Genomic DNA, 17,631 nt, shown 5'->3' on the forward strand with positions numbered 1-17,631 from the left:
TGCATTTACACCCACACATAGACTAGGGCCAATTTAACTTACCCAATTCATCTGTACCACATGTCTTTGGACTATGGCAGAAACTGGAGCACCCAGAGGGAACCCATGCAAATAAAGGGAGAATGTGCAAACTCCACATAGAAATGCCAACTAGCCCAGCCGGGGCTCGAACCAGAGACCTTCTTGCTGTGAGGCGACATCGCTACCGATATCTACATAATATGTGCCTTAGTTAAGTAAATGAATCTCCAGAAATTGTTTTATATGCTCGTTTATTACTCTATAAAATACCCCTAAAATAAGAAGCTCCTAATTGACCATATTTAGAATGGTCATGAATATTAATGAGCTCTGCTCTAACATGCAGCTTAAGGTTAATTTATACTTCTCTGTTGAGCAATCATCATGACCCATGGCACCTGCCTTGCCTGTAGTCATGCATTTATATTTCTGCATACTGTTTGTGAATAGTATGCTGTTATCTTAATTTTCCTTTTCTTCATGCACAAAAAAAATAATGTGAATGTCTGTTTGTTGAGCTGAACAGTTCAGGTTATGCAGTCAGAGCTAAAACTGGACAACATTGTGTCCACCTTAAAAAAGAAATTATACCACCTAACTGATTCACCTACAGTCTCAACTAGGTTGAACAAGTTACTCGTTAGATTTAAACTTTTAAAAAGCATACTACGAATTTAAGTCAACCATTCCCAGCACCCCTTCTTTTGAACTACTGTTTTTTTTGTGGCCATGCATTTTGCAGAGGGGATTTTTGCTGTCATTATTTCATGCCACATCCATTAAGACATGATTATAAAAGGTTTTTAATGAAAGAGCTGATTAAAGGAAAACCTTGACGAGACTCATTAGTTTCCGATGAAACACAAACACTCAATGAACAGAAAGAGTGTGAATATTATTACAATTACAGGTTATTATTTTAGGAAGATGATACAGCCTGAAGCATGAACTAAAAGCACTCCCATAACTGTTTTATGAAGATTTACTTTTTTTTCTTTTAATCCACCATCCTCACTCTTGAAGTTTCATTACACATACTCTTTGGGGGATTGGCATAATGTTTTGATAACACCCTAAACAGGAGTTTATTGTATTGTGATCTACAGATTAGACGGAAAGAACAGAACCTGCTTATTTTCTTTTCTTTCCTTTCTTAAAAACTCAGAATCAAAAAGTAAAGATTCCTTAGACACACAAACACACACACACACACACACACACACACACACACACACACACACACACACACACACACACACACACACACACACACACACACACACACACACACACACACACACACACACGCACACACACTTAAGACTCACTTACATGTAAATAGAAGACTAGCTATGATAATTATTCTTTAAAAAAAATTGTCATGACAAATGCCTTGGATTGACAGTGTTAGAAAAAGGAAATATACAAGCTGTGCAAATGTTCTGAGATTAAACAAAAAATTTAGTTTAAAAACTACAGTTGCCTTAAACCAGACCAAAGCATGCTTGTCCCCCCTCCCATCTCCTGTCTCCCCCGACGGCCCGCACTCACATTACAATCAAGCCTGGGCACGCTTACGTCATCAATGATGCGCTGGTGGTCAGAAGCGCTCTCGCTCAGCACAGTGGGGATTTCTTCAGTTATATTGTTTGGGATTGCAGTGACACGCAGTCAGATATTTCGCCGAACAGATGAACCACTTTTGACGCTCAAAAACAATCATAAAGCCCTTGTGCTAAAGAAACTAGGTTTGCTGAAGTTGCGCAGTTGTCACACTGTGAGGGGTTTGCATCTTTAATAAGCTACGGCAGTTTGCGTTCACTGAACAGTAAGAATGATTAATAAATCAATAGAAAACAGTCCCTTAAAAGTCACATATCGCTTTCAGTTTCGGGCTTTGGCGAGTTTTGCACTCACAAGTGAATCGTGCCTGAGCCCGATTTAGTGCACTCACACTTCTCAAACGATCAAGGAAACGGGCCTGGGCACGGTTCGAATAGCATAGTGTGAGTAGGCCCTAAGGGTGTACTCATTCTAGGCGTGGTTGCCTCCCTTCTCCCCCTCAGCCAGCGTTCACTGTATTTTACTTACCAAGCATGCTTTAGTTTGCTTTAGTTACATTGTTTTTATTATTTTAAGTCATTTGGGATGCAATGACACATAGTCAAATATTTTGCTGAACAGTTCCACCACTTTTGTCTCTCAAAATCTTCATGAAAATTTTAAAATTTTCATTTCACTGCTGCAACCCAGTACTCGGAAACATTCATATGCACTCCTCCACACACATACACAGGCACTACAACCAATTTAGTTTATTCAGTTCACTTGTATGGCATGTCTTTTGGACTGTGGAGAAAACCGAAGCACCTGGATGAAACCCATGCTAACACGGAAAACATGCAAACTCCACACGGAAATGCCAGCCCAGCTGGGACTCTCAGCGACCTTCTTGCTGTGAGGCGAAAGTGCTAAGCACTGAGCCACCATGTCACCACCCCCACATAGAAAAATGTTACTGTTATTTTTATATTTTACATAGACTAAATATAAAAACAATACTCAAATATAAATAAACAAATAAAAACAATATTATTTTTATACAGTAACAATACTGTATTATGTTGATTTGAGTGTACATATGTTGTGGAATAAAATACCATTGTTTTTGTATAAAAACTGGCCGGTTAAAAATTGACCCAAAGGATAACCACTTTAAACTAAATGTGTACATGTGACTTCATGGAAATATGATATTAGAATATTATATGGTTTTTCTAATGTGGCATTTTAGAAATCGTCACCTAATTTCAAGGTAAATAACAACATTGTTTAGACTTTTCTTATGCTTTATGCTTTTTATTTTTGACCCACAATTAAATAGGAGAGTTAAGCATCGTTTATTTTTTATTTTAATAATTGTATAGATTTTAATAATATTATAGATTTTAATCATACATTTTTAGACTTATTTGTTGGCCAGTTGTGGTAAATATTAAGGGCTCTATTTTGACGGTCCATGCGCAAATCGCAAAACGCAGGGCGCAAATGCTTTCAGGGCGTGTCAGGACGCGTTTTTGCTAACTTAAGGACGGGAAATCTGCCATGCGCTTCGGCGCAGGGTTTAAAAGGGTTGAGTTTATTTTCTTAACGAGTTATAGGTGTGTTTTAAGAATAAACCAATTAGAGTGTCATCTCCCATTCCCTTTAAGAGTCAGCTGCGTCGCGCCAAGAGCGCATTCGCTATTTACAGGACGCAAAGTAAGTCTAAGTGGAAAAAATGAGCATTTCACAAGCAAACAGTTCACAGTTTTTTAATAGAAAACTGTTAAACAGGGCATCTACTGCGTGAGAATGAGAGATAATGGATCACTTTCACTTTCGCTCTTGGATAGGGAAACCTTTACGCACAGACATCAATTAGTCTATAAATAAATACTTTTGTTTGTTAAACGCAAATATTAGTTTCAAAACTATTTCTAAATTCAGTTCTAATTTCCAGCAGATAAATAAATGAATAATAATAGCAAAATATGCTCAAAAACCTGATTTATATCCTAAAACACATGCTGTGCCCCATATGGTCTAAAACCTGACAGGTGGGAAAATCTAAGCTTGTTTTTAACAAAAAAATATAAATATGGATATAATAAATAATACTGCTAATAATAATAACATTATACAAGAGCAAATTGTTATGAATGAACTGAAAAAGCCTCCCGAGATGAAGAAGACATAAAAGCAGTGGTTTTTCATATTTATGTAGGCTAGAAAATAATATGTTTTGTAATATTTTAATCCTTTATATTTATATCCTATATTCTTATTATATCCTATATATATCCTTAATATTTACGTTTTTTCTTATGTAAAGATATTTGCCTATTGCTCTCTTGTGCGTATTAAGCAGTGCGTAAGCGAGGCGCAACTCTGCGCCGGAGTTTAGACCGGGTTTGTTTTGGTCTAATGAAAAATCTATTATAGATTCTCAAAATAGCAATGCGCCAGCGGTCCGCCTCAGAACGCCTTCCTTTTTAGACCAGAACGCTTATGGGCGCACAAATGAGCGCTAATGCATTTGCTATTTAAACAGCGTAGCGCAACGTCTCAAAGCGACTCTTGCGCCAAGCTTAAACTACCAAAAGACTACTGCGTCACGCCTTGCGCCGGGTGTATGATAGGGCCCTAAAAGTTCTAAATCATCTATTATGTTTTATTGCTCCAATACATACATTATTTACAATAAAATAATACATGTCATATATCTCACATTGTTCAGCAGCATTAATATACTCTAGAATACTGCAGAATGCTTTATAATAACATATAAATGATAGTATATGTAAATATGTATATAATATGTAATAATAACATAACAATAGTATTGAATTTTTAGAGTAATTTTATTCAACAAACAATTTGTACTTTTTAATGTGCGTTTTTAAAAGATTAATACAATAGTTACTCCTGGTAATTAGTTATTTTTATAATGATACAATTTAGTTACTCAGTTACTACTTGTAAGAATTAACTAATAGCTATAGCCAATTGCTTTAAGTAATGCTCCCAAAACTGGTAGTAGTAGAAGTAGAAGTAGTAGATGTAGCAGTATTGAACAGTACAATTTTAGTTCTACTGAATTACAGAGTTAAAAAATGGTAAGAGCTTTATATAAAAAAGGAAAGATGCTGATTTTCTGAATCAGTAATGTGGAGGAAATTATCCCTCTATGCTGTTCTATTTTATGAGTGTGCGCCTTGCACATTGCCAGTTTTCATTATGCCACTTCACACGCTTATGATCTCACTGCTCAAACATGCTCGCCTCCACAAAGCTGATGACTGAATGACCAACATGTCTTAAACCCTGTGAGTTTGAATGAGTTGTGTGTCAATGGAAAAGCAAGTGCACATTTCACTGTATATTTGTAAGAACCTGAAAAACTATATATCACGGGCAACAAAACATACATGCATTCTTGTGAATGGTTGTAAGCAGTTGATAAGCTCATGATAAGAAGCATACCTTGAGGACACTGAATATTGTGAGCAGCATACATGTAAAGCATACAAGCGTACAAAGCGTGCAAAGGCTGTAGGATCCAGCTGTGTCTGCATGTAAATACACATGAGTGCTGTTGAGCGATGCTCTGTGGGGGTTACTGTTGCCTTTTGTCCTTTGTTTAATTATAGTTCCAGATTGGTATGATGGTAATGGGCTAATTATAGTTGTATAAATTATCAGACCGAGAAAAATTTAGCTGGAATAAAGGTGGCGGGGTCCAGCCATGGGAAGCCAGCAGAGATACACAGAGACTGAGGAAAGAAGAGGAAAATCAGACAAAAAACCCTTTCTTTTAAAATGGGTGTTGTTAGTAACAGAGAAAGAAAGATATTTTATTTGATAACAACAATCGTCTGTTGTGAGCTTGATATGTTTATGTATTGCAGTACCTCAATCTTTATTAACAATATTATTTTATAACAATGTGAAAATATTGTACTCTGTAAAAGACTTAATAAAAGATTAAATACATGGTAAACTTGTGTCTTTGACAAATATAGTCAATCACAAAACCTTACCCTCTGTTGATTGCTGACATCAAATGGATTGTTAAGTAATATATTGTCAGATTAAAAATAATCTCCAGTACCTTTTTTGAACAAGAGAAAGAAATAAAAAAATAAAAAAATATGACAATGGTGATGACAATATGCCCAGGGCTTGACATTAACTTTTTTCATCACCAGCCCCTGTGGCTAGGAGTTCTTTAATATTACTAGAGACTCAGCATTTGCACTAGCCACAATTTTGTTGTGTTTGGGAAGTATATTTTATATGCATAAATTTGACTTTGGCATCTTAAAATTACTTGATTTAAATTATGTATTATGTCAACATGCCTTGCTTGCATTGCAATTCGTTTTATTTCACTTGACTTTTCAGGCTCAACACCAATTTACAAATTTTCTCTCTAGCCACACCAAACTAATTATTTCCTTGCCACAAATTTGAAATAATGTGTCAAAACAAGCAACATATAGCTGTATACATACTCTTTTTATTCATCTAAAATGTTCCTAAAAACAATTGACATATAAAAAAGTTATTTTCATGTATCCACACTATACACGGCAATCTGCCATTGCTAAAGGTGCCAGATCGCCGGTTAACAATACATAAATGGGTAAGTGTAAAGGATGAGAAATAAACTGCATTAACAAAAATAACTGTAAGCTAAAGAAAACATGTAAAAAACATTCCGTGAGCAGTGATGAAAGGATGATCGTGTGCACGCGGTTAATAGTAGACATATTAACAATTTGTTAAAAAAATTGTTAAAGCAAAAGCAGCAAACGCTACTGCTTACAAAAATCTCAAGCTCTTGATGACTGTACACTGTAGGTGTATGTGCACCAGTCTACTCTTTCCAGTCTATTTAAAAAAAAAAAAAATTTATTGCACTAGTTGCGTTTTCAGGCACGGTTGTTTCATGCAAGTATAGGAGACATGGGAGCTTTTGAGCACTTGCATGCATCACATCAGCTGTTTCGCGCGACAAAACCCTTGTCAGTGAGTGAGGTTCTCCTGTCACACCATGCGCTTGATCATCCACCCATTCTATATTCACCTTCTATCTTTTTCTCGCCAAACAGTTATCAGTCATGCTTCTTCTCGACTCTAATATCACATTTGCATGCATATTGACAAATGGTCATAAATTAAAATTGTAATCTTTAGTGACGAGCAAGCACTGGCAATTTAATAATTATTTTCAACCAGCCAAAGTGCCTAGTGAGAGTGTCTGTCTAACCTACCACAACCTGCATTTGGTGGGTTGGTGGGGTAAATGTCAAGTCCTGGTTACACCGCATAGGCATTTATGAGTCAGAACCTCAGGGCAAATTAAGGCCTGCATCGAAGTGGCTTAATTTGTTTCACTTTTTATCACTCACTACTTTTTACTATTTACTATTTAAAAATGCTAAACACTTAACTTAAATAAACTGTCAATATAATTTACATTTGTAATTTTTTTTTGTACCTAAATATGTTTTTAAAATGTAACTGCCTTTGTTTACATGCTGCACGTTTCATCCCTCAGTGCAAAAAACATCCTTCTCAACACCAAGAGAGTTGTAGCCAAAAAAACAAGCAGAAGTTGTAATCCATTTACCCCTCCCCCTAAAATTTACATTCCCAAATAATCATCAGCACTACCAGGGCACAGGAGAGAAAGAAAAGACAAATTAGTCAGGGAATGAACATAGACTCCCCTCTCGCTGTCTCTCGCTCTGCCTCGCCTCCTCTTTATCAAACAGGTGGTGCCCAGGGGTGGCTGGTCAGGGCTCTCAGACAAAAGCATATGTGTGTAAACTTTAAAGCTGATTAACCCAGTCCCACTGCCTTAATGAGAACACTGAGTAGTGAGCACCTCAGAGACCTCCACACTGAACCTTTTCTGCGCCTCAGACCCAGCCAGTCATCCCACTTCACACACATCAAAGAGCCTCCAACACCGAGCAGCATGGGGTATGTGTGTGTGTGAGTGTGCGAGTGTGGTGGGGGGTGGATGGGTTTGGGGGGTGTTGGGGGGTTGGGTTGTGGCCTGTATAGAGGGATCCCTTATCTCCTTCTGAAAGGATGCTTCTCTGCAGAGTGTGATTGTCTTGAGCTGCCACCTGTCCCAGCAATCTTTGAAGACAATGTTAAGCCTATGATGGGCCTGACCTCCTTCAGTTCGCATTCTTTTATTCTCTTCTGTTTATTTTTTTGCCAAGTTAACAGGTATCACCCTACTTTCTTCCACTAATCATTTCCCTGCATGAAAACAATCTGACTTATACCATGCATGGAAACTAAGCAGTAACATAGTAGTCATTTAGAAAGTATCAGGGCTGTGATGTCATCATATAACATACAGCAGGGGTATTCAATTAGTTTGTCGGAGAGCCAAGATGGCAGCGGAGTGAATGGTCACGTTTTTTAGCGCTTAGGTACTACGAGGAGTTTTAAAGTTAACAAAATGGTTATTTTGCATGTAGAATCTTAAATTTTGAAAGTGTATGTGTTCCTGAATATTTTTAACGGACATTTTAATTTCTGACGTGACAATGGGGAAAAAAAGAAAGAATCAGTCCCTTCAGGAAAGTGCTATATTGGCTGGATACCTCGTGGAAGAAGGGGACATGGAGTCTGCAAACTTGGAAAATATCGATCTTGAGACAGAAATTGGTGCCAATGAAGAGGTTTTTGCAAAGCCTATTTGTTCTACTCCATCCAAGAATCATACGAGATCAAAAGGTACGGATGAAATATCCTTATCTACACTCCTTGACGCGATTCAGAAGCTAACCGCTAAAATGGATGAAACGCACGACAAAGTGATTTCCATTGACAATACGGTCGCAGTCTCCTGTGAAAAACTAGATAAATTGTCTGAAAAAGTCTCCCACATGAGTGAAGAGATCAAGACGCATGGCGTTAAAATAGCTCTAATTGAGAAGGAGAATAAAGAATTGCGGGCAGAAAATCTACGTCTAAAAGAGAACTTTGACGAAATGCAGCGCTACTCCCGGCGATGGAATCTTAAGTTACAAGGGGTTCCAGAGCGCGACGGAGAAGACACGAGAAGTGTGACGATCAGCATCCTGAAACAGGTGGTCCCTGGCATACAAGACAAGATGGAAGATGTAATTGATGTTGCTCACCGCCTGGGGCTAAGGAGGTCTGACGGAGCACCTCGTAACATCGTGATGCGTTTTACTATGCGTACCTACAGGGACATTGTATGGCGAGCTGCAAAAGAGTCTCGCTATCTAACGGAAAACAGAATTCGCATCAAGGAGGCGTTAATCAAACAGGATGTGGATGCTAGAGCCAAGTTATGGCCTTTAGTGAAGAAGGCTCGTGAGGAAGGCAAAAAGGTTTCGTGGAATGGCCCCTATGCTTTTGTTGCTGGAAAAAAACTTGAACTTATTCCCTAAAAACTTTACGGAGCATATGTAGCCGAACGTAATTTTTTAGTTATCTAAGCAATCTCCAATTGAAGAATAACTAACGGTATATCTGAGACTTTTCTTTTTCCCTATTGACTGTCATAATTATATTTTATATGTAATTTGTTCCTTCATAAGTAATTGCACTACTGGCTAAGGTTCATGTTAGCTTTATTCTCCTCTTTGCCGTTACTCGTTTACAGCGGTAAGTTCAAGAAGTGTGCATTGTTAATTTTGTTCTATTTGCATTCAACTTTATTCTAGTTTTCTCTTTTATCTCTGTTTCTAGTTATTATTATTATTCTTTTATATGAATGTTAAAAACTTTGAGTTTAACTCTTTGAGTATTGTTTCGTTAAATACCCGTGGCTTGAGAGATCTTACAAAAAGAAAGGCTTTATTTTTATATTGTAGGAAAATGAATGTTGACTTAATACTTTTACAAGAAACCCATTCTTGTGAGAATGATGTTCGTTTTTGGAAATCACAGTGGGGTGATAGGGCCTATTTTAGTCATGGGTCTAATCATTCAGCGGGTGTTATCACTCTCATCAATAAATTTAAAGGAGATATTGTTGAATCTCTAGCCTCTACAGAGGGTAGATGGGTTATTCTTGTCACTAAACTTGATAATGCAGTCTTTATAATAGTTAATATATATGGCCACAATTTAACTTCCGTCAATAAAGCATTTATTTCTTCACTACAGATAAAAATTGAAGCTTTAAAGAATAAATATCATCAGGCTTTTGTTATATTTGCTGGAGACTTTAATGAGGTTTTAGATAATTCATATGACCGATATCCCCCAAAAATGAGTCGCAGTAATGACATTATTTATACTCTGTGTGATTATCTTCAAATAACAGATGCTTGGCGACATTTTCATCCTGATGTGAAGGAATACACATGGAGTAATAATCTGCAAACTTATAAATCTAGAATAGATTTTTTCCTTGTTTCTCAACAGCTGTTACAATTTGTATTTGATGTAAGTCACCAGTATGCTCCATTTTCTGATCACTTAGCAATTAGACTAGTTCTGCAAACGAATCGTAAGGAGAATACCTTACGTGGTTACTGGAAATTGAATAATAATTTGTTAAACGATAAAATTTTTAATAGTCAGATTAAACATTTAGCTAATGAAATATTCTCAAATTGTGTGAGTAAGTCACATGCTGCTGATTGGGATTATTTTAAATTTAAAGCTAGAACTCTAGCTATAAACCGATCTAAAGCCTTAAGAGTGGTTAATGCCAGTAAGGAAGCTAATTTATTAAATAATATAAATGCCTTGATTAGAAAAGAAAATCTCTCTGTTCAAGAAATTACTCAGTTAAAATCCTGTCAATTAGAATTAGACCAGTTGTATATAGAAATTGTTAAAGGTGCCTTTGTTAGATCCAGAGCAAAGTGGATTGAGCAAGGAGAGAAAAATACAAGCTTCTTTTTCTCACTTGAGAAAAGAAATTTTAAAAGAAAGAGTATTTCTGCTCTACAAATAAATAATTCCTTATCAAAAAATCAGGAAGACATTGGAAATTTTATTTCAAATTTTTATAGAAACCTATATTCCCTTGACTCTCATGCAAGCCAAAACGGATCTTACCTACAACAAATAGAAAACTATATACCTCAGATAAGTAATGAGTTTAAAGTATTATGTGAAGCTCCAATTTCTTTAAATGAAATTAGGGATGCAATGAAATTAATGAAAAAAGGGAAGTCGCCTGGCTCTGATGGCCTAACATTAGAATTTTTTATACATTTTTGGGAATTTTTAGAGCAACCCTTTCTTTTAATGCTTCAAGAGTGTTTAGAAAATGAAACAATGACCCCTACTATGAAACAAGGTGTGATATCTCTCATTCCCAAACCAGACAAAGATCCAACTATTATTGACAATTGGCGTCCTATTACACTTCTAAATTTTGATTATAAATTACTTGCTTCCATATTTGCCAAAAGATTAAAACGACATTTACATTATATTATAAATGAAACGCAGACTGGATTTATAAAAGGGCGTCATATTAGTTGTAATACTCGACTTGTGCTGGATCTAATTGATTATAAAAATGAAATTGACTCTGATGCTATTATCCTATTCCTCGATTTTTACAAGGCTTTCGACACCGTAAAGCATGAATTCCTTTTAGACTCTTTGAAAGCCTTTGGATTCCCCTTAAAATTTCTTAATGTGGTACAAATGTTGTACAAAGATATTAATAGTTGTGTAATTCTAAATTCATGTACTTCACCAAGATTTCCTGTGCTTCGTGGTATACGACAGGGCTGTCCCTTGAGCCCATTCTTATTTTTATTTGTTGTAGAAACTCTATCTATAGATATTCTACACAATAATAATTTGGTTGGTATTAATATCTTTAACAGAGAGATTCGCATATCACAATTGGCAGATGACACTACACTATTTTTAAAGGATAAAGATCAAGTGTCTCCTGTTTTAACCATTATTAATGCATTCTCAGATGCTTCTGGACTCAAACTAAATTTATTAAAATGTGAAATTATTTGCTTGTATGACACCTTAGATGCAAAAATTGAAAATATACCGATCAAAGAGGAAGTAAAATACTTAGGAATTAATATAACAAAAAATCTAATTAGCAGACAGTTTTTAAATTTTTCAACAAGATTATCTAAAGTAAAATATATTTTTAATAGTTGGCTCCAAAGAGATTTATCAATTCTAGGCAGAGTCTTCTTAACCAAAACAGATGGGTTATCTAGATTTGTATACCCCTCATTATCTTTAGCAGTAGATAATCAGACCTCTAAAAAAATTGACAAAATTTTTCTTGATTTTATTTGGAATAATAAGCCTCACAAATTGAAGAAACATTTATTATCAAATAAAAGGAGTGAGGGGGGTCTTGAAGTCCTAAATTTTGATGACACCAATAATACTTTTAAAATCAATTGGCTAAAGAGATGTTTGCTTGGTTCAGACTCTATGTGGTATTTTATTCCAAACAATATATTTAAAAAGATTGGTGGCCTTTCTTTTTTAATGAAGTGCAATTACTCCATTGGTAAATTACCTATTAAATTAGCTCAATTCCATCAACAAGCTCTTTTAGCCTGGAAACTGACTTACAGCCACAACTTCTCACCCCACAAAACCATTCTATGGAATAATGGTGACATTAAGATAAATAATAAATCTTTTTTCTGGGATAAATGGTTTAACAAAAACATTATTTTTGTTTCTGATCTTTTTAACAGTAACGGTGATCTTTTAACTTATGAGAGTTTTATAAACATGTATCAATTCCCTATTCGCTATATGGAATTCAAGTCAATTATAAAGGCTATACCTAGTGGATTATTATGTCTGATGAAAGCTGCTCTTAGTTATGAGACAGGTACCAAACAATTGTCACAGTTACTCCTAGGAGGAAAATCTATTCTTAGTAAAGAATGCAATAATAAGTTTATACGTCAAGTGTCCCAGTCACATAACGCAATCACTCCTAGAGGAAAGTTTTTTTGGGGATCCATAATTGTTAATATTCAATGGAGGAAAACATGGTTATTACCATATAAATTCTGTATTCCTAATGAAATGAAAGAGGTGCACTTTAAAATTTTGCACAATATTTACCCATGTAATGCACTTTTATCCAAATATTGTGATGTTACTGATATTTGCACATTTTGTAAGAATGAGAGTGAAGACATTTGTCACTTATTTTTTTCTTGCGATGTATCATCACTGTTTTGGGATGATTTAAGCTCATACTGTTTCTCCAAGGTTAATATAAGTGGTAATTTGTACCTTAAGGATGTTATTTGCTATTTTGAAAACCAAAACAAGGCGTTAGAAGCCACTGTGAACTTTCTTATACTTGCTGGGAAATTTTATTTTCACAAACAGAGGTTTCTTAAAAAAAATCCAATCTTTATTGACTTCTTATGTGAAATAGAACATTTAATTAAATCTCTTAGATTAATTGAAAATAAGAAATGTACTTCTTTCTTGAGCAAATATGATGAGATCTTTCATGCTACTTGAATATTTATTTCTTTTTTTTATTATACTGTCCTTTTTATTTTTATTTATATTTTATTTTTTTTATGTACTGTGTTTTAGTTTTACTTTTATCTTGTGTATGTAATGTGATTGTTGTGTAAAAGAACTGTTATCTTTTACTATATTCTAAATTGTATTATACAGTTTCTTGAAGCAATAAAAAAAAAAAAAAAAAACAAGATTAAAAAAAAAAAAAAAAAAAAAAAAAAAATTCAATTAGTTTGTCATAGGGGGCGGTTCATGAAAATCATCCCAATGGGCCGAAGAGATATGAGTGATGACACAACTGCATATAAGAGATCATGAGCTGTATTTTTGCTCCTTAAGACACCCATGTTGGCTTTAATATATTGTATTTAGAAACAACATAAAAATCACTGCATTGTACAATAGACTTTTTTTTTTTTATTTATTTATTTTTTTACAAACATTCAAATGTTTTTCAGAGCACAACAAAAGCAGTGCATTGCTGAATTAGGCTTCTTCTACATTCAGACATATTCATATGTTATCTTTTGAACTGTATAACAATTATAGATGCAACAATGATAGATTTTGGTTGTATGATTATATCTGAAAAATAATCATGATTTCATGGTTATCACATCTAATGTAAATTCAAGCTTTGAATTAGGTAAGTTATTTAGAATAACTGTTGTTGCCATCTGCATTCATACATACAGTACATAATCATTTTATCAATAATTTGTTTAACATATCTTTTGTTTACATTGCACTGAAAGGCAAGCACAACTCTCACCGTGAGATGTTTTCTATTGCATGCGCTGGGAAAGCCGCAAGCGCGTCACTCCAATTGTGCGCGCATATTGTCATATATTCTTACATTACAAATAACAAACTTGCAAGCAGAAAAGACGTGATATGTGAACGGCCACTGCTGTATTTAATCCATGTGCATGCGTATTAGCCTCAGTGTACTTGGTGAACTCTAAAGTAGCGCACAGTTGGCAACTTGGCATAACTTTGTTAAACTGCAGCAGTTTTGTTTCGTTCCATACGGCTTAAAGAATCCTTTCCCATTAATTAACTGTGACATATTAAAGTGCAGTTAATAGTGAAATCGGCTTTTTGTTGCATCCCTATTAACAATATCAGTGCACTGTACAAAAGTCCTTTTCTACAAACACATCCAAATATTTTTCTGCTGCCCGTGCCACTCGCTTATGGTGACTCACGCTCTGTGCAGCCTTCAACTGCAACTCGTGCTATATTGAACAGACACACTTTACTTCATAATAGCGGCCGTTTTTCGACTGAACTAAATTTATTTTTGGATGTCTTGGTCACACTGTTTAGAGGGCTGGAACAAATTGCCTTGGGGGCCGGGTTTGGCCCGCGGGCCGCCAATTGAATAGCCCTGACATACAGCATAACACTTACATATGTGTGATTATAACTATTAAGGGAATGATGATTTGTAACACCAGATGACATTTGAATTTATATTCCATCATAGGGCTATTCTTAATGCATGTACAGTATAACGCAGGGGTCACCAACCCTGTTCCTGGAGAGCTACCTTCCTGCACATTTCAGTTGCAACCCTGACCAAACACACCTGTTTGTAATTATCAAGTGCTGCTTTAGGTACTATTAATTGGTTCAGGTGTGTTTGATCAGGGTTGGGACTGAATTCTGCAGGAAGGTAGGTTTCCAGGAACAGGGTTGGTGACCTCTGGTATAATGCCTAAAATCAATAATTTACACGTGTAAGCATTATCTCATAATTATTGATAACAGTCAGAAATAACACGTCACCATTTATGATTGTAACTGTTAAAAATATTGTAATTTATGTTGCACAAGGAATAAATGTATGCACTTTTTATATGTTATATTGGATTATAAAGTCAAAATTAAATACATTCCTTTCTTTATTGTTAACTTAGGGTCAGTAAAGTATTTTGTATGTTCCCATATACATTCATGCAAGGTTAGAAACCCCATATTTGTTTTAAAATAATAATAATAATAATAATAATAATAATAATAATAATAATAATAATAATAATAATAATAATAATGCAACATGCATACATTAAAAATAATTTATGCATGCTAGAACAAAACCTGCAAAAATCTGAACTTGTGTGGTAATTTAATGACTAGTATGAAAACAAAAAAAGAAAGGAATGTATTTACATTTTTATAAAGTCCTTAGCTAATGGCACAAAATAAAAATACTGTAATTTTGATTTATAGATGTATTATATTTTTAATCGCTTGAATGAAAACAAAGAATTGATCATTATTGATAAGAGAATTTGAAATCGGATTTGACAAAATTCCATAAATAAATCCAACCCAGAAAGCATATATTTAAAGCTTAGTGAAATTTGATAGGTACGTAGCACTATTCACCCAAGGATTCAGTGTCAATCTCAACCCTTTGTTACCATCTCAGATAGCTCTCAACAAGTGCTTTGTTTGCGCAACAGTGGCTGGATGTTCCCCATTAGGGTCACTGAAGTAAAAAATATCTATTGATATGGTGCGCACCAATGCAGAGCTGACCAGACGGGATGCTGGCTGTGACAGAGATTTGGATGTGTCTCTTTGGTGGGATATCATCAGTCCCTCCTTGTGCGGGTTTGTCGAGATTCTGGTGCGTGGCATCAATGAGGCTTTGGTAGAGGATTATAGGCTTCATGAAACTTGGCAGATCTTTATCCAAGCAAGAACACAGAGGACTGAAACTGTTGCCTCATACCGCTGATCAAGCTAAAAGTGGAATCCAGACTGCTTTTGATTGGGAACAATATTTCACACCGATAAGTTGTGGACCAACACTAAGTAGGTTTGAGAGTCAACACTCTTTGCTTTAATGACACTTGTGGGCCTGAATGTCATAGACAAAGGAACTTCAAAAAGCTAAACTCTTGAGAACCTTGTAAAAGTGTGAAAGGGCTCAAACGCTTTAAGTCCATAAGGACAGCCGAGAGCGCATTGAAGAACGTGAATAAACCTATTGTTCAGTTTGCAGAGGAAAGGATATGGCTTAGCACTTCTGAGACAATCATGTGTATGTCCAAGATTTTAAAGCACGGGGGGAAAGCAAAGATTCCTTCCCTCTCAGCTCAACTGGTTAAAATCATTCCTGTTTCATCATAAGATTCATATAAAAGAGAAACGTTTAATTCAGCATGTTTAATTCCCATAAAGGGACATGGCTCTTGTTGATGAAGTGCACATCTGTTTAAGGAAATGAACTTAGGAAAGAGGACAAAGAGAGAAAAGAGAAGGATCTTTCACTTTCCCAAAAGATGTAAGTGCAATACCAGCAAGTTGCTCTGGCCCAATGACCTTCTAATCATCACACAATACAAACATAAATGTCACAGTGCTAGCTGCATTTCACACTTCCACACATTTAGCTTTTTTTTTTCATTGATCCCTCTTTTAATCAGTCTTATTCATAGTGTGCTTTAGCACGGTGCTAAGCAGGATATGGCACTCTTATCCAGTGTTTGTGTGAGAAAAGAGGATAAGGCTCAGGAATGATGGCTAATACTATTGCTTGAACTAATGCTCTCACAGAGGGCTATTTATCCTCTAGGTTCTTTATGCTAAATGTGCCAGTCCTTTATTCACTTATGCAGTGCTAAGAGTTTGTGTAAATGCAGCATTAATATTGGATTTGTAAGACTTTCTTAGAGGCCATTGCTCTATTTTTACCTTACTCCTCCTTAGCACTTGCCATTTAGTGGTTTGTTCTTGACACATTCATCCATCCATTCATTCATTCATTCATTCATTCATTCATTCATTCATTCATTCATTCATTCATTCATTCATTCATTCATTCATACAGTTTAGTCCCTGATTCATCAGGGGTCTCCTTTCCACAGTGGAATCAACTGTCAACTACTCTGGCATATGTTTCATGTAGCAGATGCCTTTCCAGCTGCAACCCAGTATTGAAAAACACCCACGTACACTCTAATTCAAACACACACAATCATACACTACAGCCAATTTAGTTAATCTAATTCAATTATACCACATGTTTTTGGACAGTGGGTGAAACAGGAACACTCAGGGAAAACCCACACAGACACAAAAAGAAACATGCAAACTCAACACAAGAATGCCAACTGGCCTTCTAGCTGTGAGACAACAGTGCTAACCACTGAGCCACCATGCATCAGTCCTTCAATACACAATTTAGTATTCTCATAAGAGGGATTTTTTAAGAGGTTCCATTGGACTCTAATCTAAATTTAGTCTTACTAAACCAATTAAAAACACATTTAATTAATCAGCAAATATGCTAAAATTGATTTTTTTATTACTTCCCTTCATAAAATCCATTCATTCTCATGCTTGCATTTGAATAATTCACTTTCAACTTTATTTTTTTTACTAAAGTTTAGCCCTTTTGATTTCCCCCTAAATTTTCTGCTCTTAAGTATAACAAATTCCTAATATTTATTCATAAAAACAGCTTTCCTCTCATTAAAGCCCTGCTTACTATGGGGATTTCAGCCATGCTTTGGTCGTCTGAAAAAAAAAGGGAAATCCTAAAAGATT

At 35.4% G+C, this 17,631-nt stretch overlaps 1 protein-coding gene across 2 annotated transcripts in view; it reads right to left on the minus strand.

Annotated features, from left to right (window-relative positions):
- gli3 (GLI family zinc finger 3) overlaps positions 1-17,631 on the minus strand; it is a 340,422-nt gene that overhangs the window by 105,365 nt on the left and 217,426 nt on the right.

This window comes from Danio rerio, chromosome 24, assembly GCF_052040795.2.
Source record: "Danio rerio strain M-AB ecotype USA chromosome 24, GRCz13ab, whole genome shotgun sequence".
Lineage (NCBI taxonomy): Eukaryota > Metazoa > Chordata > Actinopteri > Cypriniformes > Danionidae > Danio > Danio rerio.